Source organism: Felis catus, chromosome B4 (assembly GCF_018350175.1).
Source record: "Felis catus isolate Fca126 chromosome B4, F.catus_Fca126_mat1.0, whole genome shotgun sequence".
NCBI lineage: Eukaryota > Metazoa > Chordata > Mammalia > Carnivora > Felidae > Felis > Felis catus.
Genome location: NC_058374.1, coordinates 32,403,416 through 32,428,471, shown reverse-complemented (window position 1 = coordinate 32,428,471; position 25,056 = coordinate 32,403,416). Strand labels below are relative to the sequence as shown.

The 25,056-nt window shown below is 36.9% G+C and overlaps 1 protein-coding gene and 1 pseudogene across 5 annotated transcripts in view; one reads left to right on the top strand and one right to left on the bottom strand.

The window, feature by feature from the left end:
* Positions 1–25,056, bottom strand: part of CCNY (cyclin Y) — a 317,495-nt gene that overhangs the window by 255,100 nt on the left and 37,339 nt on the right. The gene's annotated exons all lie outside the window — the stretch shown is intronic.
* LOC109501404 lies at positions 12,677–15,418 on the top strand (annotated as a pseudogene).

The following is a 25,056-nucleotide window of genomic DNA, read 5'->3' as shown; positions in this document are numbered from 1 at the left end:
TAGATTCTCCATCATCTCTGCTCACTCCCTTCCATTCCTCTCCCACCTACTTCTTTCTGTGTGGCCTCTCTCCACCTTCACAATCTACTGAGCCCATGAGCTTCCTTCCTCAAAGAGCCCAAGTGATCACCTTCTGACCTGTCTTATATAGGGTGCCGTTATTTTTTCTATTTTCCTGATTTTCCCATAACTATCCAAAACAATCACTCTCTTTCCCTTTGCAGCCTCTTTTCCTTGTTTTGGCACCTAACCCTATGCATTATCATTGCCTTAGAGATATATCCTTTTTTTCTCCACATGGCTGATTCTCAAATCTTTGTCTCCAGCCTTGACTTCTCATGCATACTCCAATCTCCATTAGCCCAAATGTTTTACAGGGTTCCCAGAGGCAGCTTTAAGCTCAATATACATAAAACAACAGCAACAAAAAGCCTTCGCCACATATCTTCCTGATTTTCATTGCTTCATCAGAAACATCACTATTTTCAGTACTGCTAGGGCAAGAAATTCTGGAACATTCTGATCCTTCCTCTCTCGTGTACCATCCTCATCCAAGCTGGCACAGAGACCTGGCAATTTGCCTTTAAGGAGTCCCGTAGATCTGATGTTTCCTCTTTGTTCTCTTCAGCACACCCTGCTCTGGGCCCTCATCAGCTCACACCTGCATCCATCCTACTTCCTTTGCCTGTCTGCCTTCTCAAGCCAAAATTGACCCTTCTAATGTGCCACTGCCCATTAGGCTGGAGCCAGGCTAAACTCGGTAATAACTTGTTTCATCATGTTTCTCTCTCCAGGGCTTAGGAGCCAGTGAGCTTCCCACTGCCACCAGGTGAAGTCCAAGCACCTTTACTTGCCCTGTGGTGTCTTTCTAAGGAGACCATCCATAGCAATCCCATTTTATCTCTAGCTCCCAGTAGACTCTCTGTTCCCACTAGAATTGGCTTCATTGGTTTCCTGCCCTCCACACCTATTTCAGTCAGCCTTTCACACCTTACACACCCCTCTTTTTACATGCTCTTCCATCAGATAACCTGTGCTCCAGTCCCAGCTCTGTCATTTATTACCACTGTCACCTTAAAGAAACTAACATCTCTGAACTTCAGTGTCTTCATATGTAAAATGGAGATATGACCACCTAATTCTAGGGGTGTTGAAAGGATTGAATGGCACAATGTATAGAAGGGTTATTTAGCCCAGCACCCAGCACAGAGATCATAACTATGCCTCTTCTTCAGAGTAGCAAAGCATGGTTAGCAAAGTGAATGTCATGGGGTAAACGCTCAGTTGGGTGACTGAGTAATAGAAGTAGTAAGTGCTTAGTGTATGTTGGCCTCAACAACCTTCAGCCTCTATTAACATTACCTGACCACAGACCCTGAAAAATTTCATTCTTCTTTAAACTCCTGTGACATTTAAACCCTAACACGTAAAACTTTATGACAGACTCTCTTTCGTAAATCTTTCATGTCTGTTGTCCCATTTCCCCTAGTTTACAAGTTCCTTGAGGACAAGGATGGTGATATCATTATACCTGACATTTATTGAGTGTGAACTATGGGCTAGCACTTTATATTGATAAACTATTTAACCCTCGTAACAACCTGATGACAGCTTGCTGTTGTAACTGCTGTGTTAGGAATCAGGGAACAGAGGCCTGAAATCCAGGATGCTAGTGAGCAGTAGAGGTGAGACCCTGCAGTCTGGCCCAGGGACCAGGTGTGCTACAGTCTGCTGCTCCCCAGGGCGTGGGATCCCACCCACTGGGGTAGGGATGAGAGTACTCAGTATTTGGTACAATTCCCTTATAGCAGATGGTTGAACTCCCAGACACGTTGTTTAAAACTATTTGAGAGGAGAGGTGCCTGACTGGCTCAGTAGGTAGTGCATGCATGTGACTCTTGATCTTGGGGTTCTCAGTGCGAGCCCCATGTTGAGCATAGAGATTACTTTTTATAAAAACTATTTGAGAGGAAAAGAACCCAAAAAACTATTTGAAATAGAACTACTGCCACCTTCCTGGCCCCCTAAAGACTAAACTTTTCCTTAAAGAGCATCCTAAAAGAAATCAGAATTATACGCAGAAGCCAAGATTATTGTTGGATGCTTTGCAACCTGAAGGTTATTATATCATATAGGAAATTGTAATAGTGTAAATGTTTGTGTCCCCTTACAAATTAATATGTTAAGTCCTAATGACCAAAGTGATGATACTAGGAAGCGGGGCCTAGAGGTGATTAGGTTATGAAGACTCAGACCTCACGAATGGCATTAGTGCCCTTATAACAGGCCCAAGAGAGCTCCCTAGCCCCTTCCAACATGCAAGGACACAACAAGTGACCCCAAGAGAGTCTTAACCCTACCCTGCTGGCTCTCTGATCTTAGACTTCCAGCCTCCAGCACTGTGAGAAATAAATTTCTATTGTTTATAAAGGACTTAGCCTACAGTATTTTGTTACAGCACCTGAAACAGATGAAGAAATGAAGGAAGAAAGGAAAGAGAGAAGGGAGAAAGGGAATAGAGGAATATGGGAGAAGTAGGGGGAATAGCGAACAGAAAAAAAGGGACACCAGAGAGGAGGACAGATCTTCCCAAATAGCCTCCACCAGTATGGATGTCTCATTCTGAATGACCAACAACCTTCATTAATTGTTGCTTTGCACTTGCCCTTTATTGGTCCCCACAAGGAGGGGAAGAGTTCTACCCTGAGATGCTGGAATGGATGGACTGGAAGCTAGGGAAGAGGCTACTGGAAACCTAGAGCAGAGGCTGGTGGCATTAATGCCCCACCAGGGAGACCTCTCCTCCACCAGAACTGTCCTGTGAGATTGAAACATTGCACAAGGAAACACAATGGTTGGGGCTGACTTTTACACTGTGCCCAATGATAAATTCAAGATGGTATATAAAACAAGAATTTATTTTTTTAATGTTTATTTATTTCTGAGAGAGAAAGAGAGACAGCGAGAGAACATGAGTAGAGGAGGGGCGGAAGGAGAGGGGGACAGAGAATCCCAAGCAGTCTCCGCGCTGTCAGTGCAGAGACCCATGTGGGGCTCAAACTCACCAGTTGTGAGATCATGACCTAAGCCAAAACCAAGAGTCAGACGCTTAACCAACTGAGCCACCCAGGTGCTGCACAAAACAAGAATTTAAAGTGCAAACTCACACAGGATGTTTTCCAACCCTAGAAACTCACTTTGAAAAATATGAGTGGATTTCATGCACCTTTTATCAACCAGTTTCATGGTAGAAATGAAACACAGTGTAAGTGATCCCAAGCATATCTGTGGACTTTTATAAGGGGCCAGACTGGCACCATAGTCCCAAGGGTTGTCACTTCTAAAGATCATGTATCAAGAACCTCTAAAGATTGTGTATCAGGACCCAGATTCCAATCAGAGAATTTCATGTCATCGGTGTAAAGGCCACCAAGCAAATATCTTTTCCAGATGAACATATACCTAGAAGCATCCACATATCCCAATTATCAACACTCAAATACAGAAAGATAGTATGACTGTTCTTTAGTTCTTACAGATGCAGAAAATAAGGAGAATTCAGAAAATGAAGCATGGCAGCAAACCATGGGCAGCCTAAACCTCACCTAATCTCTGCCTTGAGCAGCAGTTCTGTTAAAACTATACCAGATGCTGCAGCATTAGTTGGTTACAATGAACTCACTATTAGCTCCTGTCACTGGAATAAACAAGTGTGCAGTTTTTTCAAAACCAAATTGTTTTGCATCTAATATCTACTTCATTTTCCTGCTCCCTCAAGCCTCTCCTGAAACCGATTTGATAATATCCACTACATTTTAAGGAGTGTTGTTTCACATTGCAAAGGGTAACAGCATGGATTTTTATAATCTACGTTTTAGCAGGAGAGAATTACAGCATACCCGCAGGAAAGTTTTCTCTTGCACAATAAACGGAAAGCTTTGTAAATATAAAATAACAATTTGCATTAAAAGGTGCATGTTTAAATTTGGTATTTCCAGTTATATAAAGGGGAAGTTAATTCCAGCAAAACGACAATTGGCCACAACCTTTCCATAACAACTCTGGCTGTGGTTTTCTCCAAGCAATGTAAGGATTCATATTTTTCCATGAGAATCCCTCATGAATTGTTCCTTAGATTTTTAGTTCAGTACTACCCAACACTTCTGTATTAGACTCCAAAATACTACATGTAGCTGTAATAATACCAGTAATGAGTCACTATCTTTAGATCAAATTACACTTGAATTAATTATCTTCCATCTACCTCCTTTCTTTGGCTCCTCTTCCTCTGATCTGAGCATCTGATATTCCCAGCCTCTAACGTCACCATTCCCTCTTACAGCCTAGTTGTTTCCAACTGTGGCAATTTTGCTCCCCAGGAGACATTTGGCAATGTCTGAAAAACATTTTTGGTTGTTGCACCTGCAGAGTGCTACTGGTATCTAGTGGGTAGAGCCTAGGGATTTTGCTAGACCTCCCACAATGCACAAGGACAGGCCCCCAACTGGGGTTTTAAATATATTCATCTCACTTCCCAAAGTGGTGTTGGTTTGCGCTGTTCCACAGGGCAGTGCACACACCTTTAACGCTGGGGCCAGGGTGTGGCCCCAGGGCGCCTGGGTGGCTCAATCGGTTAAGTGTCTGACTCTTGGTTTCAGCTCAGGTCATGATCTCACGGTTCATGCGTTCCAGCCCTGCATTGAGCTCTGTGCTGACACATGTGGAGTCTGCTTGGGATTCTCTCTCTCCCTCTCTCTCTGCCTCTCCCTGCCATCTCAAATAAATAAATAAGTTTTAAAAAAATCTGGTCCCAAATGTCCATAGTACCAAGGTTGAGAAACCCTGCAATAACCTAACCAAAACATTAAAAAAAAAAAAAAAAAAAAGCTTTCTCAAGAATCTGCAGTGGATCCTTACTTATTACACTATACATTTTAACTTCCTCAGCTTTACTTTCAACAACTTCTAACGTACAACTTTTAACCATAACTAAATAAATATCTGATGAACTTCTATCATGTGAGGAGCTGCAAAGATACCAGAAGAGTCAGAGAGGTTGGTGCCCTCTAGAAGTTCAGCCTCTGATGCAGGATACAGATCATTGACAAGGTGTCTAGTACAGGGCTAGCACCTGGTAGGTAAGAGGAATGGTCTCTCTCCTGCTCCTGGTTAACTCTCATCCCAGGCAGACCGTGATGAATGCCCTGTACAGAGCAATGGAAGCTTGCTTCCCACTATTCCCCATATAAACCCAACTCTTGGCTTTCTTGCAAAGAGATCAGGGCACAACATTCAGATTTCTCAGTGAGTAGTGACTGTGCACTAAGCGTTCTCCACTCCTTCCTAGCCCCGCTCGAGGATTTGTATGCAGCCAGCAAGGGCTAAAAGTGTGTGCACTGCCCTGTGGAACAGCGCAAACCAACACCACTTTGGGAAGTGAGATGAATATATTTAAACCTATATCACTAAACCTCCATTGATCAAAATCCCCAGGAAGAAAAAAAACATTTGTAAGTCCAATGTGCATTTGTTATATGGGAGAGGACTATTCTATGATAGAATCAATATATCATAGAAACTCATGGTTTTCATTTTCTCTTCCTCCCTTGTCTCTTTAATTCCTAATAAATTATTTTGGTTATACTGATTAAGAATATGGTACCTATAATAAGCATTTATATTTGGACTTCTCAAAATGCAATTTTCTACTCAGGCTTGATTATCTGTTAGTGTGCATGGTCACTCCACTCTTACTGCTAATTGAGGAATTAATGTTGTTGTCAATGGCTATGACCTAGATTGAATTTGTCAACCATAAATTGTTCCTCCTGAGATGCCTTTGGGTGTTCCCAAATTGTTTATCTCAGATTGACAGCTTTGTTCCTGATTTCAAAATATTAACAAAGTATTAACCTGTTTTGATAGAAAGATAGCAATAAAAGCTTGCTTCTGGACAGAAGAGAAGACTTTGTATGTCAGATTCACATATCTCAGGTGTTGAAGAAATGAGAAGAGACACTCAATGCATAAAAGCTCTGTGCAGCCAAGAACTATCTGCAAAATGATGATTACAATTCACCACAGACCTTCATTCTCCTGGGTAGGACATAAATGATTCCACTCTAGGATATTTCCAGGGATGTCTTTATACCCTCTTTCAGACATCTTTTTCTAGTGTTGATGAAAACATATTCATATTTCAGTCTATATTCATAGTTGGGCCTCCATCATGTCTAAACATAGTGACCATAAATCTATTAAAAAAGGGATATTATGCCTGTGTTCAGGTAATGGTTGTTCTGAAAGCTAATAGAGTGTCCTATTTTTTTTTCCTATTTTTTTTCTTTTTTGCTAGTAGAGTGTTCTAATCAAGATCTTAGCTCTAAGGCCAGCCAGACTGTCTGAGTTTGAATCCTGATCCTGCCACTTACTAGCTGTGTGACCTCTCTAAAGAGGTCTTTCCTCCAATTGTCTTAACATCAATCTATCAATCTTTTCCTGCTTCAATAGCTATAAAGGAGGTTAAAAGTAGAACCTATCTCATGGGGTTGTGTTGGGCCCTAAATCAGTCATAAAAGGGGCTAGCTAGCACATAATTGACATTCAATAAATGGTAGCTTTTATTTCATCATGTGTGCATAGGCAATATCCATTCATTATGCGCTCATTCTTCAAAATGAAAAAATTTCTGGGGCAATTGGGTGGCTCAGTCAGTTAAGCATCTGGCTGTTAGTTTTGGCTCAGGTCATGATCTCAAGATTCGTGGGTTCTGACCCTGCATCAGGCTCCAAGCTATCAGCTTGGAACCTGCTTGAGGTTCTCTCACTCCCTGTCATTTATACTATCTCTCTCTCCTTCTCAAAAGGAATAAACTTAAAAAAAAACTGAAAGAATTTCCTGGAGCACCTGGGTGGCTCAGTCAGTTAAGTGTCCCACTCTTGATTTTGGCTCAGGTCATGATCTCGTGGTTTGTGAGTTTGAGCCTCCATGACAGGCACTGCGCTGACAGCCTGGAGCCTGCTTGGGATTCTCTTTTTCCTTCTCTCTCTGCCCTTCCCCTGCTGGTGTTCTCTCTCTCTCTCAAAATAAATAAACTTAAAAAAAATTTTCCTGATTATAGTTGTTACAGATACTAATTGTAACAAAATAGTAATGACATAAACAGACATGAAAAAAGGAAGTAAAAGTCCTTTCTGACCCTTAAAAATAACCTTAAAAATAACCACTGTTAAGAGCTTGGTATAGATCTTTCCAGACATTTTTATGCATAAGCTCATTCAGACATACACAAACACATACCCGCACATACACAGGCTTATACATTCATACCCATGTACATGAGCTAATATTTTTCTTTCAGGTTTCTGGGTTTGGTTTCCTCTCCTTTAAAATTGTGAATATCTTCTCCTCAGTGACTTAACTTTTTTAATGTTTATTTATTTACTTTGAGAGAGAGAGAGAGAGAGAGAGAGAGAGAGAGAGAGCGCACACAATCTGGGAAGGGGCAGAGAGGAAAAGAGAATCCCAAGCAAGCTTCACACTGTCAGGTTGAGCCCAATGCAGGGTTCAATCTCATGAATTCTGAGATTATGATCTGAGCCAAAATCAAGAGTCAGACACTTAACCTACTGAGTCACCCTGGTACCTCCTCAGTGATTTATCTTTATGTTTAACTCTAATCCTTTTGGACTTTATTTTTGTATGTATTATGAAATAAGAATATGATATTTCCCCACATGGTTATCCCATTATCTTAGCACCAATTATTAAACAATTCCTTTCTTCCCTCATTGATTTGAAATGCTAATTTTAACATATACTAAATTCTTATATATTTAAGAGTCTATTTCTAGACTCTATTCTCTTCCATTCATCTATCAATCCATTCCTGCCTCAATAACACACTGTTTTAATTATACTGATTTTATAATATATTTTGGTATTTGTATAGTAATCTCTACCTCTTCTTAGCAAAATCATAGTTATTTTTAATTTCACAGATACTGGAATTCACTGAGGTAAGAAAAATAGGGAGTCACTATGAGTCAACTACTCAGAGAGTATTATATAAACTGAACTTTATCAATAAGAATAGGATCATATTGTTACCAGAAGTAACTGAGAAATGTTTTTAAAAAATATAAAGTCCCCAAATAGATATATGGTGCTTTCCACTGCTGTATAAAAAATACCATTTCTTTATCAGTAATTTGAAACTTGGGCAAATGAAATCTATCTAATCTTAGTTTCCAGTAAGGATAGGAAAAAAGAAGATAAACTTCCATTATAAGACAAGTTTAGACTAATACATATTGGAATTTCCTAGTTATGAAGAGAGCATACTCGAGTTATGTTATCTTTTTTTACTGTAAATTCTTAAGAAAGGCTCAGCTCACTACTTGCACAAAAGTGGCATGAATGTAGTTCTTTCACCCAACAAGAAATGGGACTGAAAAACCTCCTGTCCAATACCTAAGTCACTCTGAGATTGTGATGTTTCTGTTGTTTAAAGTCACATTTTTATTCTATTTAGGAGCCAATGAATAAAATTACATACACTAAATACTAATTAATAATAAAAATGTGGTGAAAACTAGCTTGAATAGCTATTAGCTTGAACAAATAATAGGCCTTGTATCACTTGTCTGAAAAAACCTCATATTTAGCTTAAAAGTTCTTCAAGCAGTATATCTGCAAGCATATTTTACCCTCTGAGAAAGCAATTACTAAGTAGTAGAAAGGAATGAACATGTATTTCCATGTTATATATGGTAACAATAAATAAAAAATAGATCATATAGGCAAATGCAAAAATAAAGTTATAAGAAATACAAATATAACCAAAGAGTAAACAAATGCTTCTGACCTGAAGCAGTAACTGGTACTGGATTTGTTCTACTGTAACAAACAACAGGACACCAGAGAAGTTACATAAAACAATTGTTTTCAGACAGTGAATAACAGAGGAAGCAGAACTATAACCCCTGAGAGAAGCAATACAAATAAAGTGAGGCTTGTGATGGTCCCAGTTTTCTTTCAGGAGCTACTTTTTGGATTGTGATGCAGGGAAGGGTAATTCTAGGAGAACATGGCAACTTTGTTGAATTGAGGAAACAGTGATCAGAGTTAGGGAGGCTGAGGCAGCTGGAATCTTCAGGGCAGAGTACCAGAAACAAGTAAGCTAGGCAGAGCAAGAGCTAGAAATCTGAAGAGGATCCCCCTTGCATCTTTGGTTAATACACAGAGTAAGACTCTATGAGGCCAGGCAGAGAACATTAGTGAAGGAGCTCTAAGATGAACAACCCCCAGAGCTCACAGAGATCTGCAAGCTGTTCAAATTCTGACCAAAGAGAAGGACCGTGGAAGTACAGTTGACCCTTTAACAACATGGGTTTGAACTACACAGGTACACTTACACATGGACTTATTTTTGATAAATACAATACAGTACTGTAAATGCATTTTTCTTATGTTTTATATTTTCTTTTCTCTAGCTTACTTTATTGTGTGAATACAGTATATAACACTATAACATACAAAATATGTGTTCGTCTTCCTGTCAACAGTAGGCTATTAATTAGTAGTTAAGTTTTGGGACTCAAAAGTTTTATGTGGATTTTTGACTGCACTATGAGAGGGGTTGGATCAGTGCCCCTACCCCAGTGTTCTTCAAGGGTCAACTACACATTGATGAAAATTCTTACATTATTGCAGAAGTGGCACACCACTATTTAAAGGTACACTAATAATTTAAGATGCATGCCATAAACCTTATATCAACCATTAAAAAGTAAAATGAAATAATTAATAAATTAGTTAATGGAGGACATAAAATGGAATACTAAAAAATATTCAATTAATCCAACAGATAGGAAAAGAAGAAAAAAGAAAGTATATGGGGCAAGTAGAAAACAAATAGCAAAACAGTAGATTTAAACCTAACCATATCAATAATTACACTTAATGAAGATGGACTAAATTTTCCCATTAAACGTCAGAGGGGCCCCTGAGTGGCTCAGTCAGTTAAGCATCTGACTTCAGCTCAGGTCTTGATCTAACCACTCGCGGGTTCGAGCCCGGTGTCGGGCTCTGTGCTGACAGCTCAGAGCCTGGAGCCTGCTTCAGATTCTGTGTCTCCCTCTGTCTGTGCCCCTCCCCTACTCACACTCTGTCTCTCTCTCTCTCTCTCTCTCAAAAATAAGTAAACATTAAAAAAATAAATAAGTAAAAAGTCAGAGATTGTCCAACTGGATAATAAAGTCTAACTACATTCTGTCCACAAGAAATTCACTGTGAATGCACAGACAGAGGAAAAATATAAGTAAAAGGATGGAAAAAGATATACCATGTAAACATGAAACATAAGAAAAGTGGAATGACTATCTTCATATTAGACAAAGTAGACTTTAGAACAAGGAATACTCCCAGAGATAAAGAAAGATGTTTTATAATAAAATGTCAAGTCACTAAGAAGAAATGACATTCCTAAATGGGAATACACCCAATTGCTTCAAATTACATGAAGGAAAAACTGACAAAATTGAAAGAAAAAGACAAATCCACAATTAGAGTTGGATATTTCAGCACCTCTCTCCACAATTAAAAGAAATAGTAGACAGAAAAGTAAATAGGAATATAGACAACTTGAATAATTCTGTCAAAAAACTGAATCTAATTGACTTTTATAGAACACTTCACCCAGCAATGGAGACTTTACAGTATAATCAGTGCCAGTGGAACATTTACCATATACTGGGCCGTAAAACTAGTCTCAATAAATTCAACAGGATGGAAATCACATGGAGGACTTCTCTGACAAAATGCAACTTGACTAGAAATCAATAACTGAAAGGTATCTGCAAATTACAAAATATCTGGAAATTAAACCATGAGTCACAAAAGAAGTGAGAAGAGAAAAAGAGAAAATATTTTTCAAAGTTTGTGGGATGCAGCTAGCTAAAGCTTGGCTTTAGAGAGAATTTTATTGTACTTTTGTACTGTAAAATTTCCATTTGTTTTGAAAAATAATTTCTATACCTTTATACATATTCTTTATTTGATGTGACATTGTCATCATAGCTTCTTTGTTAAGCTGTCTGCTTCATTTGGTATTATACATAAATATTGGGCTTCACTAATTGCTAGATGATTGCTCTGTTGTTCTACAAAATGTCCTGGGGAGGTAAAAGGCCATGGCTCAAGTGCCACAGAATCTGGCTGTTCTTACAGATATTTAATAAATTTTTTTGAATAAATGTTTCTTCATTGATATATTCCCTCAGGACAATTACTATTTACCAGTTATGGTTGTTTCACTGGGGAACAGGTACCTGGAGTGCCTCAGATAACCATTCCAGAAGAACCCCCACACTATTTTTCCACAGTGGCTGCACCAGTTTGCATTCTCTTTCCAAAGGGAAAGAGAGTTCCCTTTCTTGTGGAATACCATTAAGTACACCAACATACATGTAACAGAAGTACCAGAAGGAGAGGGGAAAGGAGCAGGAAAAAATTAGACAAAATGATGACTTGAAAACATCCCAAATTTTATTTTTAAAAATCTACACACTTGGGGAACCTGGGTGGCTCAGTCAGTTAAGCGTCTGACTTCAGCTCAGGTCATGGTCTCCCAGTCCATGGGTTTGAACACCGCGTAGGGCTCTGTGCTGACAGCTCAGAGCCTAGAGCCGCCTTTGGATTCTGTTTCTCCCTCTCTCTCTCTCTGTCCCTCCCCCACTCACACTGTCTCTCTCTGTCTCTCAAAAATGAATAAATGTTAAAAAGATAAATAAAATAAAAATCTACACACTGAAGAAATTCAAGAACTCAAAGTATGATAGATGCTATATAGCAGTAATATCTATATCTCACTGGAATTAAGCTAGTGTAAGTCTAAAGTAGGTTCTAATATGTTAAGATGTATTTAGTAAACCCTAGAGAAACCACTAAAAAAATAATTAAGAAAATAACAAAAAACAGTGAAAAATATTGTTAAAAGAAGTAAAATGTTCCACTAGAAAATATTTACATAAAACAAAGAAAGTAGTACAGGAAGAAAAAAGGAACAAAAAAGATGAGACATATCGAAAACAAAATGTAAAATAGCATATGTAAGTTCAACTATATCCATAATAAATTAAATGTGAGTGTACTAATCAATCAATCAAATAGCCAAGACTGTCAGGCTGAAAAAAAAGACTAAAAGAAAAAATATATATATATTCTGTCAGTTTTGCATTTTGGTGGCTCTGTTGGTAAATGCATATATATGTTTATAATACAATTATATAAAAATATATTCCTATAATACAGGTAAACATTTATGTTTATAATTGTATTATAAGCGTAAGTTTATAAAAAATTGTTTTTATAATACAATTATAAACATGTTTGTAAAAAATTGTGCTTTTATAATATAATTATATAAACATATGTTTATAATATGCTGTTGTTTATACTACAATTATAAACCTATATGTTTATAATACAGTTATAAACATGTTTATAAAAAATCATGTTTTGAGAAGGAGGGCATTTGTTGGGATGAGCACTGGGTGTTGTATGTAAGCAATGAATCACGGGAACCTACCTCCAAAACCAAGAGCACACTGTATTCACTGTGTGTTAGCTAACTTGACAATAAATTATATTAAATAAATAAATACATACATACATAAATACATAAATAAACTTCAAAAAATCATGTTTTTATAATACAATTATATAAACATATATGCACCTACCAACAGAGCCACCAAAATGCAAAAACTGACAGAATTAAAGAGAGAAATGGACAATTCAACAGTAATAGAGGCTTCAGTACTCCACTGTCGATAATAGAATAACTAGAAAGAAGATAAACAAGGAAACAGAGACTTCAACATTTATAAACCAACTATACTTAAAAGACCTTTATAGGCCACCCAAACAACAGCAAAATACATATTATTCTCCAGTGCACATTCACCAGAATAGATCATTGCTAGACTATAAAACAAGTATCAGTAAATTTTTAAAAAATTTAAATTATATAAAGTATATTCTACAGCCATAATGGAGTGAAAGAGGAAAATCAATAACAGAAAGAAATTGGGGACTCACAAATATGTGGAATTAAATAATATATTCCTAAATAACTAATGTATCAAAATAGAAATAACAAGGAAGATATAAAAATACTTTGAGAGGAATCAAAATGAAGCTACAATTTGCCAAAAATTATGTAATGCAGCTAAAATAGTACTTAGAGGGAGAGTTATAAATGTAAACACCAAATTTAAAAAGAAGAAATATCTTACATTGATAACCTAAACTTCCACCTAGAAACACTATGGAAAAGAAAGCAAAATGAACCTGAAGCAGACAAAAGGAAAGAAATAACAGAGATTAGAGCATAGATAAATAAAATGGAAAATTGAAAAACAGCACAGAAAAATTTAAAGGATCAATTTGGCTCTTTGAAAAGAAAAGAAAATTGACAAATATTTAGCTAGTCTGACCACACAAAAAGAAAAAGACTCAGACTGAAATAATCAAAAATGAAAGGGGGCACAATACTACTAACTTATAGAAATTTTAAAAGATTATAAGGAAGAGTCACTTGTCAGCCAAAGATGGCTGCACTCAGGCTAGTTGAGCAAAGGTTGGAGTGAGCCCCCATTCACTCAGCCCCCTGTCAGAGGAGGACTGGTGGAGGCACCAACTGCTGTGCAGAGAGCATAAGGCTCAAGATGGATAATCGTGAACCAGATGATATTGTCAAGGAAATTTAATTTTCAGTACCATAACCAGAAAAATTAATGAACTCCCAGAAGCAGAAAGGAATCTCTTTGAACATGGATCAACATATATTGGACTTAATGCTGCTTTCTGTGGTCTAAGAGCAAATAGTCTTTATCAACACATCTTAAATGTGACACAGGCTCATATAGCTGCTGGCTTACCAATCGCAGTGATCCCATTTATTACAGCACATGCATCTTACAAAGGTTTTGTAAATTTACCTTTGAATACAGATGATTTGACTTGTGAAACCTGTACCATAACACAGGTCTTATATCCTGTTTTCTTCGTGATACCTATGAATGGTTGCAGAGCAGTTAGATATGAACCAGCCCTGCTACCAGAGAAAGGAAGCATCTTAACTTACTGGACTAGAATTTCTAAGCCTGTCTTTAGAAAGATGTTACTTCCCATTTGCTCCGACTGTGTTTGTAGCATACCTTGGATCTAGACAATATAAACTAATTAGAAAGTCTCTTCAGTTACCTGAAACTGGCCTGGAAATTCAGTGACTGTTAAACAAATGTGCACACAAAAATAAAATTGTAATGTATGATTAAACATCTAGGTGTGAATTTTAAAAAGATTATAAGGAATACTATGAATAACTGTATGCTAAAGAATTAAATAAGTAGAAGAGACAAATGCCTAAAAGAGACACGGAAAAATTGACTATTGAAATTGAATTAAAAAAGAAATAGAAAACTCAAATAGACCTATAACAAGTAAAAAGATAGAGGTATAATTAGAAAACTACCAAAATAAAATTTTCAGGCCCAGATATCTTCACTAGTGAATTCTACCAAACACTGAAATAAGAATTAATACCAATTCTTCACAGACTCTTCAAAAAAATAGAAGAGGATGAAACACTTTCAAATCATTCTATTATACCAGTATTCCGCTGACACCAAAACCAGAAGACATCACTAGAAAAGAAAATTGACCGATAGCTTCTGTGAAAACAGATACAAAATTCTACAACAAAATACTAGCAAACTGAAACCAGAAACATATAAAAAGAATTATGTGCCATTATCAAGTGAAATTTATCCCAGAAATGTAAAGTTGGTTTAACATCTGAAAATCAATGAATGTAATACATATCAACAAGACAAAGGACAAAAACCACACGATCATCTCAATAGATGCAGAAAAAGCATTTGACAAAATTTAAACTTTCACGATTAAAAAAAAAACTCAACAAGAAATAGAAGGGCACTTCCTTAATCTAATGAAGGGCATGTCTAAAAAATGTACAGCTAGCATAATGGTAAAAGACTGCTTTCCCCCTCAGATCAGCAACAAGACAAAGATGTCTCCTCTTGCTACCTCTATTCAATATTATACTGGAGATTCTAGCCAGGGCAGTTAGTCAAGATAAAGAAATAAAAGGCATCCAGATTGGGAAGGAAGAAGTAAAATGCTTTCTGTTAGCAGATGCAATGATTTTTATGTAGAAATTCTAAAGAACTTACTAAAAAAGATTAAAACTAGTAAATGAGTTCAGCAGGATGGCAGGATATAAGATTGATATACAAAAATCAACTGCAGGTATATACATTTCCAATAATCAATCTAAAAATGAAACTAAGAAAACAACTCCAAAGAAATAAAATACTGAGGAATAAATTTTTTTTTTTTTTTTAAATTTTTTTTTTCAACGTTTATTTATTTTTGGGACAGAGAGAGACGGAGCATGAACGGGGGAGGGGCAGAGAGAGAGGGAGACACAGAATCGGAAACAGGCTCCAGGCTCTGAGCCATCATCAGCCCAGAGCCCGACGCGGGGCTCGAACTCCCGGACCGCGAGATCGTGACCTGGCTGAAGTCGGACGCTTAACCGACTGCGCCACCCAGGCGCCCCCTGAGGAATAAATTTTAATAAAATAAATGCAAAACTTATGCTTTAAAATATATTTCAAAAACTATAAAACGTTGAGGGGCCCCTGGGTGGCTCAGTTAGCTAAGCACCCAACTTCAGCTTAGATCATGATCTTGTGACTCCTGAGTTTGAGCTCAGGCTCTGTGCTGACAGCTCAGAGCCTCGAGCCTGCTTCAGATTCTGTGTCTCCCTCTCTCTCTGCACCTCCCCGCTCACATGCTGTCTCTCTCTCTCTCTCTCTCTCTCTCTTAGAAATAAACATTAAAAATTTTTTTAAAAACTATAAAATGTTGAAAAAATTAAGATGATTTACATAAATGGGAAAACAACCTACATACATGGATTGGAAGACTTAATATGGTTAAGATAGCAATACTCACAAATTGGTCTATAGATGCAGTGTATTTACAAGCATCCAGCTGATTTCTTTGTAGACATTTCAAGCTGATTCATATGGAAATTTAAGGGACCCAAAATAGCCAAAAAAATCTCAAAAAACAAGAACAAATTTGAAGAGCTCCTACTTCCCTATTTCAAAACTTATTAGAAAGCCAAGTAGTCAAGACTGTGTGGTTTTGATGTAATGACTCACACTGAAAGTCAATAAATACACCTTCACATTTACAATGAATTGATTTTTGACTACAGTGCTGAGACAATTCAATGAAGGAAAGTGTATACTTTTTAAACAAATGATGCTGGGACCACGAATATTCACACACAAAAGAATAAATTGGATAGCCTACTTCACACCATGTACAAAAACTAACCCCAAATGAATCAAAGACACAAGTGTAATAGCTATAATTATAAAACTCTTAGAGGAAAACATAGGAGTAAGTCTTCATAATCTTGAATTAAGCAATGGTTTCTTAGATATGATACTGAAAGCATAGAAAACAAAAGAAAAAATAAATTAAGCATTATAAAAATTAAAGACTCTTGTGCTTCAAAAAAATTAAAAAATAAATTAAAACTCTTGTCCTTCAAAAGATACCATCAAGAAAATGAAAAGACAATTCACAAAATGGGAGGAAATTTGTAAAGTATATAAAGAACTCTTGTAACTCAGTAATAAAAAGACAACCTAGGTAAAGAAGGGCAAAAAATTGAATTTCTCCAAAGACGTACAAATGTACACCAGCTATTAGGGAAATGCAAAGCAAAACCACAATGAGATGCCACCTCATACCCAATAGGATAGCTATAACCCTAAAGATAATAACGAAGATGATAAAAATGTGGAGAAATTGGAGCCCCCGTACACTACCACTAGGAATATACAGTGGTACAGCCTGTAAGCAGTCTGGTAGTTCCTCCAAAGATCAAACATAGAGTTACCACTTGGCCCAGAAATTTTACTCCTAATATATACCTAAGAGAAATGAAGACCTATGTTCGTGTGATAAGTTGTGCACAAATGCTATAGCAGCATTATTCATAAGAGGAAAAAAAAAAGTGGCAACAACAGCAACAACTGATGAATGGTTAAGTAAAAATGTGGTCTGGTTGTATAATGGAATATTACTTGGCAATACAAAGAAATGAAGTACTAATACATGCTATACCTTGGATAAATTTTAAAAACATTAGCCTAGGGGTACTTGGGTGATTCAGTCAATTAAGTGTCGGACTTTGTCTCAGGTCATGATCTCACAGTTCATGTGTTCAAGCCACACCATCAGTGCAGAGCCTGCTTGGGATTCTCTCTCTCCCTCTCTCTCTGCCCCTCCCCAACTTGCACTTTCTCTCTCTCAAAATAAATAAATAAACTTGAAAAAAAAATTTTAGTCTAAGTGAAAGAAGCCAGCTTCAAAAGACCACACATTACATGATTCCATTTATATGAAATGTTCAGAATTGTCAAATCTATACAGATAGAAAGTAGATTATTGTGTACCCAAGGCTGGAAGAGTTGGGGGTAAATGTGCAGTGACTGAAATGATCTAAAATTAATTGTGGTGTTGATTGCACAACTCTGAGAAAATACTAAAAACCATTTAATCATTCACTTTAAATAGACAAATTAGGGGCACTTAGGTGGCTCAGTTGGTGAAGCATCTGACCTCAGCTTAGGTCTTGATCTCAGGGTCGTGAGTTCAAGCCCTGAAATGGAGGGTACTTAAAAAAAAATGGATGAGTTATATGGTGTTGGAATTATATCTCAATAAAGATATATTCATTTCAATAAATGAAAAAAAATCCATTTAAAAGTCATAGCAAAATATAACACACTTTTAAGGTATAAATACCAACAAAGCCACTTTCTTAATCGAGGAGTAATTCAAAGTAACTCAAAGGCAAAGTAATTAAAAGGCAAAGACCTGATAAATGGCATGTACCAAAAAAAACCCCAAAACCAACAACTAAAACTGAAAAAACCCTGAAATAAAACATACCTAATGGTGAAGCTACCAGATGCTTTCACGCTAAGACTGGCAATAAAGTGGGACATTTACTTTCACCACTTCTCCACTTTTCTGGAGGGCCTATCTTGTGCAATAAAGTCAGAAAAAGAAAGGCTCAAAAGTTGAAAAGAAAGAAGAAAAACTTTCTTCATTCACAGGGACATATTTGTGTCTGAAGGAAATCCTAAGAAGTGTACAAAAAGGCTTATAGGACTAATAAGTGATATAAATAAGGTCATATGATACAAGGTCAATATACAAAAACCTATTATATTTTTATGTACCATCAACAAATAATTAGAAAATGAATATTAGCATCATTTATAATAATATGCAGAATGAAAGGATAAATTTAACAGTATACACAAGATACAATGAAAACTCAAACATTGCTCACCAAAAATTTTTTTTCTTTCTTTATGCATTCTTTTTTTATTTTATTTATTTATTATTATTTTAATATGAAATTTATTGTCAAATTTGATTCCATATGGCTGAACAAAAATTTAAAAGACCTAAGTAGTGAAGAGATACCTATGTTCATGCAATGGAAAACAGAACCTCAATCTATAGATTCAACGCAATCTCTATCACAGTTTCAGAAGGATTTTTGAAATTGAAAAGCTGATTTTAAATCCAAAAGACCTAAGATAGTCAAAATAGCTTAGAAGAAGGACAAAGTGGAGGTCTTCTTACACAGCCTGATTTTAAGACTTACTATAAAGCTATAATAATCAAGAAAGTGAGGAAGAATCCAGAAATATATTTATGCATTGGTGGATATTTGATTTGATCAATTGACTTTCCCCAAAGTTTGCAAGGTGATTGAATGGGAAAAGAATACTCTTATCAACAAATGGTGCTGGCACAACTGGATATCCTTATGAAAGCAAAACAAAACGCTTGACCTTTTTCTCACTCCACACACAAAACTTAACTCAGAATGTCTTATATACCTAAATGTAAGAGCTAAAACTTCAAGGAGAAAACTTTGGAGAAAATCTTTGCAATCTTGGGATAAGCAAAAAATTCTTATGGCACAAAAAGCACAAACCATAAAAAAAATTATAAATTGACTTCACCAGAATTTAAAACTTCTCCCCATTAAATTTTTTTTAATATTTATTTTTGAGAGAGACAGAGACAGAATGCGAGTGGCTTGGGGCAGAGAGAGAGGGAGGCACAGAATCCGAAGCAGGCTCCAGGCTCTGAGCTGTCAGCACAGAGCATGACGTGGGGCTCGAACTATTGAACTGTAAGATCATGACCTGAGCCGAAGCCAGACACTCAACCGACTGAACCACCCAGGTGCTCCAAAACTTCTCCCCGTTGAAAGAAAGCATTAAAGAAATAAAAAGGCAAACCACAGACTACAAAAAATATTGAAAATACATCTATCTGACAGGTGATTTATTACTAGAATATTACTAGAATAGAAAATAGAATAATGAAACTTCTGTAACTCAAGACAACCCAAATAAGAAAATGGGCAAAAGATTTGAAGAAGTATTTCTCAATAGAAGAGCTAGAAATGACTCATAAGCACATGAAAGGATGCTCAATGTCCAGTCATCAGGGAAATGGAAATCAAACCATAAGATTTACTACCCACATTTAAAAAGACTGCCTGCCAGTACTAACTATGAGTAACTTATGTGCAGCAAGTTCAATACTTGTATGTCGCTAATGGCATGTAAGTGATAACATTTATTTTGGAAAACAGTTTGATATTCTCTTAGAAAGTTAAACATGTTTACCATATAGCCCAGGAATCCTACTTGTAGGCATTTACCTAAGAGAAGTGAAAACACATATCCACACAAAGACTTTCACAAGAATGTTCATATCAATTTTGTTAGCAATAGTTAACACCTGGAAACAAACCAAAAGTTCATTAAAAAGTGAAAAGTTAGGGGTGCCCCGGTGGCTCAGTTGGTTAAGTGTCCAATTTCGACTCAGGTCATGATCTTGAGGTTCATGGGTTTGGGCCCCACTTCGGACTGTGTGCTGATAGCTCACAGCTGGAGCCTGCTTCAGGTTCTGTGTCTCCCTCTCTCTCTCTGCTCCTCCCCCTGCTTGTGCTCTGTCTCTATCTCTCAAAAATAAATAAACATTTAAAAAAAATTTTAAATAAAAATCAACAAGAAAGTTTCACTTAGAACCACAAAGTCAGAACATGATATTAAGAGTAGCCTTTAGAGCTGATTAGAAACTCAAACTCACTTCAAACTTAATGATATAGGTAAATTAAAAGTAAAAGAATAAAAAAAGATATACCACCCCAAAAAAGATACCCTTCAAACATTAATCAAAGGACACCTGGAGCGGTTATATTAACATCAAAGTAGACTTTCTAACAAAAAAATTACCAGGGATAAAAAGGGACATTGCACGATAATAAAATGTTCAATTCACCAAGCAGACATAACAATCTAAATGTGTGTACACATGACAACAGAACTGCAATACTGCATGAAGCAAGAGCTGACAGGACTGAAGGGAGACATAGACAAATCCACAGGTAAACACTCCTCTCCCTGTAATGGGACCAGTAGGTGGAAGATTAGCAAGGATCTAGAAGAACTGACAACACTATCAACGAACTGGATCTAACTGGTAGTTATAGGACATTCCAACAGTTAACAGCAGAACATACATTCTTTTCCAGTACATATATAATATTCACCAAGATAGAGCAGTTGAACCATAAAACAAACTTTAATAAATTTGAAAGAATTAAAATCATACAAGGTGTGTTCTCTGAACTTAATGAAATTAAGCTAGAACTCAGTAAGAGAAAGATGAAAATCTCCAGATGCTTGGAAATTAACACACTTCTAAGTCACTCAAAGTCAGAGTGGAAGTCCCAAAGGAAATTAAAATTGAAACTAGAACTTAGCAAAATTTGTGGGATACACCTAAATCAGTGATTAGAGGGAAATTTATAGCATTCAATGCTTATATTGGAAAAGAGAAAAGGTCTCAAACCATAGTCTAAGTTTCCACTTCAAGAAACTAGAAAAAGAAGAGCAAAATAAACCTACCACCAGTAGAAAGAAGGAAACAAACATTGAAGAAATCACCAAATTTGAAAACGGAAAAGTAGGGAAACTTAGTGCCAGTCCTCTGAAAAGATCAATGAGACTGATAAACCTCTAGAAAGACTGGCAAGAGACAAGACACTAATTACCAATATCAGGAATGAGAGAGGAGATATCATTACAGATTCCACAGGCATTAAAAAGAGGAAGGGGCATGAGGAAACTTTGCAGATGATGGATATGTTTATTTTCATGATTATGGTGATGGTTTTACAGATGTATACATACATAAAACTTAGCAAATTATATATTTTAAATACATAGTTTATTGTATGTAAAGCATACTTCAATAAAACTATTTTTAAAAACCTTTATGGAACAGAACATTTTCCCTTGGAGATGGTTAGAGCCCTCACTGCATCCATTACCTGCTGTCATAGCTGTCCGTACCCCTGTACATCATTCCTCCACCATTGACTTTCTCAAATCACAATAACCGTCCCTACCTAATACTTCTAGTGTGTACAATAAAATACTATATTTTCTACCCACTCCTATCTCATCTTCGATGCACTGAATTATAAAACTGAAAGAAATTAGTGTCTACTGTGGCTTGATTCACTTAAGTAGAGAATAGTTTCTATCGTCTAGTATCATCAATTATAACAGACTGGAATTATTCACAACTATGTTCACCAGAGAGTTCCTAAAGGAACATGAGTCAAAAGCCAGTTTGGGCTCCAGGGAGAATCCACTGACTTCAGTAAGGCTGTAGATTACAGAATTTTACCTAAATGATCCCAGTGGGGCAGTGAAACCCAGGTGAAGTTCATTCAGTGCACAGCACATCTTGACACTGAAAGAAGTACAACCTTGGAAACATAGCATGTAATTACAAGCTAGAACTCTCTCGGGCATACAATGCTTGAGCACCATAAGATTGATCTCTTTGCTTTCATTTTTTGTTAAGCAGCAATATACAATTTATGGATTCTAACATCACAGTAATAGCTTCTTCTTCATTGAGAATTCACAACAACATATACTCTCACATTACCGTTTTCAGTGTGCAGCAAACACTTGATTTCAGGAGGCTAAAAGACAGAAAGGGTGCACAGAGTGAGCCTCCTTTTTGGTGGAAGCTTTAATTCACACATTTCTGTGTTGGTACAACCTACTTGGGAGCTTTCTCCTCCTACCCTACCCTCATCTAGCTTCCTCCATTACCTTCCTCTCTCCTGTCTCATCCTATCTATCACAGAGCAGTTTACAGCATGCTCTACCATATCTTTGTTCCTTTAAAAACGGAGATACAAACACCTATCCTGCAAGACTAATGTACAGATTTGAAACACAAAACACACACAGAGCAAACACTAGCAGAGTAATCTGTATAATAGACACTCAAAACAGTGCAAATTCACTTTACTTTCACCTTCCTTTCTAATACCAAAGTAGCAGCAACCAGAGAAAAGAAGAAAATGTGCAGGCACAAGAATGGTGAAAAGCAGAAGAATCGTGCCAAATGCCTGTTTTCTCTTCTCAGAACACAAGTTTTGCTCAAAATGATCACTCTTGAGCATATCCCTCTGTTCTATAGCAGTTCACCTGGCTCAGGTAGGAGGCTTAGGTGGCCCAACTACTAACACACTTCTATTCTTCCTTTGCTTCAAACCACCACTCAAAAATTGCTCATTTATTTGGAATATCGTAGATATTTAGCCCACCCTTTTCCTGGCTATTATCTGTCATTATTTAAACACACTAAGACTCTACTTAAAGAAGGAAAGAAAAAAAAAACCAACTATCTCTAGCTTCTTCCCACTCCACCTATAAATGCCTGGTCTCTTGCCTCTTTTTCATAGCCAAACTCTATAAATGTTTTTCCACTTCTCACCTCACATTTACTCCTCAATTTACCACAAACTGGCTGCTGCTCAAATCATCTAACCATTTATTCTACAACTACTTGAAGTGCCTCTACTCTCTGCTAGACATTTCTAGGTGCAAAGAACCCAGTGTGATTGGATGGAAAGAAGCATGAGATGTAATAAGAAGGGTAATCAAAAGCCAGGTCATGGAGCACCATGTGAGCCATAATAAGAATTTGGATTTTTCTTTGAGTGAGATGAGAAGCCATTGGGAGATTTTGAAAAGAAAGATATGACAAGGTCAGGGGTGCCTGGGTGGCTTAGTCAGTTAAGCGTGCAACTCTTGATCTCAGCACAGGTCTTGATCTCAGGGTTGTGAGTTCAGGCCCCACATTGGGCTCCACTCTGGGCATGAAGCCTACTTTAAAAAAAGAAAAAGAAAAAGAAAAAAGAAACATATGACAGGGTCTAATTATATTTTAAAAGGATCACTGTAGCTGCTATAAGAATAGACAGAAGCAAGGGGTAGGGGGCAAGGGTCAAAACAGAGACAAGTAAAGTGATTACTGAAATAATCCAAGTGAGGGATGATGGTGTCTTGGACCAGACGAGTAGCATTGGAACTAGTAAGAATGATTCTGATTCTCATTGGTTTTGAAAATGAAGTTGATAGAATTGTTAGAAAGGGATGTGAGAGACAAAGGAAAGTCAAGAATGGCTCAAAGTCTTGCCCTAAACAACTGGAAAAATGAAGCTACCATTTACTGAGAAAGGAAGTCACAGGGAGGGTCTGATTTGGGCAGGTGATGGAAGTAGAAAATCAAAAGTTCAGTCTTGAGGTGCCTGGATAGCTCAGTCGGTTGAGCACTCAACTCTTGATTTTGGCTCAGGTCAAGGGACTGAGCCCCGCATCAGGCTCTGAGCTGACAGTGCAGGGCCTACTTGGGATTCTCTCTCTCCCTCTGTCTCCACCTCTTCCCTGCGTGCAGGTGGTGCTCTCCCTCTCTCTGTCTCATTCTCTCTCTCTCTCTCTCTCTCTCTCTCTCTCTCTCAAAAATAAATAAATAAATAAATAAATAAATAAATAAATAAATAAATAAATAAAATTTTTTAAAAAGCTCAGTCTTATATATACTAAGTTTGAATTGCTTAGTACACAGCTAATTTGAGAATGGTTAATTTTGTGAGTCTGAAATTCAAAGGAGAGGTCTGGGCTAGAAATATAAATCCAGGAGCTATTAGCATATAAATGATATTTAAAACCACATGCCCCAAAAATGGATCCATAAATATAGAGAACAAACTGATGGTTGCCAGAGGGGAAGGAGATGGGGGATGGCCAAAGTGGGTGACAAGGAGTGGGAGATACAGGCTTCCAGTTACAGGATGAGTAAGTCATGAGGATAAAAGGTACAGCATAGGGAATAATAGTCAATGGTGTTATAATAGCCTTGTATGGTGACAGATGGTAGCTACACTTGTGGTGAGCATAGCATAGCATATACAGTTGTCAGATCACTATGTTGTATGTATGTATGTATGTATGTATGATCACTAAAACTAATGCAGTGTTGTGTGTCAACTATACTTCAATTTTAAAAAATTAAGATAAAATAACCTAGACAATAAGTAGCAAGAAAAGTTTAAAGCCTGAGCCCTGGGGCGCTCCTTTATTTAAAGGGTAAAATGAGGAATATCCAATGAAATAGAAGGAGCAGGCAATAAAATAAAGTAGTAGTAATGTCCCTGAAGCCAAGCAAAGATAGTATTTTATGAATGGGGAAGAACTCTGAATTGTTTATGAGAAGTCCAGTAAGACGAGAACTAAAAATTAACTACTAAATTTAGAAACATTCATATCTCTTTTATTGTAACAGCTTTATTGAGATATAATTCACATATCATACAAGTCATCCTTTTACAGTGTAGAATTTAATGGTTTTTAGTATATTCAAAGAGTATTGCTGCCATCATCACAATCAATTCTAGGACATTTTCATCACCTTACCCATGATCATCCATAGTTGTAAAATATATCAGTACTTCATTCCTTTTTAAGACTAAATACT